The 1,547-nt window shown below is 36.6% G+C and overlaps 1 long non-coding RNA gene across 1 annotated transcript; it reads left to right on the forward strand.

The window, feature by feature from the left end:
* The first annotated feature begins 382 nt into the window (after positions 1–382).
* On the forward strand, positions 383–1,171 carry LOC131695813 (uncharacterized). The gene is made up of 3 exons (XR_009306718.1): positions 383–509; positions 582–797; positions 858–1,171. It is a non-coding gene; the product is annotated as an uncharacterized LOC131695813 (long non-coding RNA).
* The last annotated feature ends 376 nt before the right edge of the window (positions 1,172–1,547 follow it).

The raw sequence follows: 1,547 nt of genomic DNA on the forward strand, positions 1-1,547 counted from the left end.
GGTGGCTCTGTTATATAAATGATCAGCAATATCTACTATGATCATGTCTACTCGATAGTTGTTGCACATAAACATTCGAATATTTCGATATTTTCATGAAATTTGAAGAAAAGATTCACGCGCCCTTTCTTTTACATTGGGTATCTATGCGCCCATTTGCTGAGCCCTATTAAAAAGTATACTGTCAAGCTCGCCCATTTACCCAGCCCTACCAACGACACGACCAGACAGTTAGTGTAATATCTTGAAGAAAAGATGCTCAAGCCATTTACCACCAGTTGAGTTGCCCCTCGATGCCATCAAAACAATAATTTCTCCAGCAACACTTCTTTGTTTGATTGTTAGTTTTTGCATAGCAACCTTGTTATGTTTACATCAACTCAACAAATTAACTCATTTAAAAAAAAAATTTATCTGTTCTATTTGATTCGCGTTTCAAATCATTATTACATATTTGCAAAATTTCTAGTTGGTCCAAACGGAAATAGTTCATTAGCATATTTTTTATGGTAACTTATTTTGGTTTTTGTGATTAATTTAGTTTTCCTATTGAACCTTTTCGCATATTCAATCGGGAATAGGACCGAGGTTTCCGGATGGCAGTAATTTGATTGGATTTACTGGAACAGATAGCCGGTATCGGGTACTGCGATAAATCGGAAGCTTGTATGTTAAATTGCCAAACGATAACCAGGAATACATATATGAAAATGCAACTCGTGCGCTGCTGCAAAACTTGTACACAGGCTATAAGGTTACAGTACTAGTCAACGATAAAACGGCGCAGACACAGTCTCGTAAAAAGAAACAAATGAATTGTAATTAAACTGATTAAAATTCAGATTTGTACTTTCTAGTGCTAATTATAGGCTCACTGGAAGGAACGGTCGCTTCGATTACAATGAATGTCTTACCCAGTAGAAGTCACGCGAAATCTACCATAAATTTCACCTCTCTGACGAAGGTGAAATAAATATCTTCTAGTATATTTGTCTGGAATAGAAAGACCTAAAATTGTCAAGCCTCGGGAGAATGTCTTAGGAAAATGGTGGTTGCTGGGAAATGTTATTTCGGCGGGAGCTTTCTCCGGTGATCCACTTGCTTGTGTCATACAGAGATTTAAAACTAACTCCTGTTAAATGATTTATATTTATTCGGCCGATTATAACAGTGTAAGACGTACGAAATGAAGCCGTGGTCAATCGAGATTCAAATCAGCCAGAGTCGTCGTTTGAATACTTATCCACAAACTACGGTTGAAACTGTAGCCCGCTATGATATGATTTTTTCATCAGGTTTTAGTTCATCTCAGGGTTCGGTCTCATTTTTATGGTACTATCGAAAATGCACTGAAAATTGATTTATTCAAAAAATGTATCAACTCATATGAGTCCCATAAGAAAAGTATCCGCATACCAGTCCCATTTGTCTCTCGGATGAAAACTAAACAATATTTATCTGTTATATTTGTATTGTGATTTTTTTCGACTTCATCTCGTCGCTGTTGTGCTATCTTATGACAAGCGCCATTTAGCACATTTCGAGAA

Source organism: Topomyia yanbarensis, unplaced genomic scaffold (genome assembly GCF_030247195.1).
Source record: "Topomyia yanbarensis strain Yona2022 unplaced genomic scaffold, ASM3024719v1 HiC_scaffold_57, whole genome shotgun sequence".
Lineage (NCBI taxonomy): Eukaryota > Metazoa > Arthropoda > Insecta > Diptera > Culicidae > Topomyia > Topomyia yanbarensis.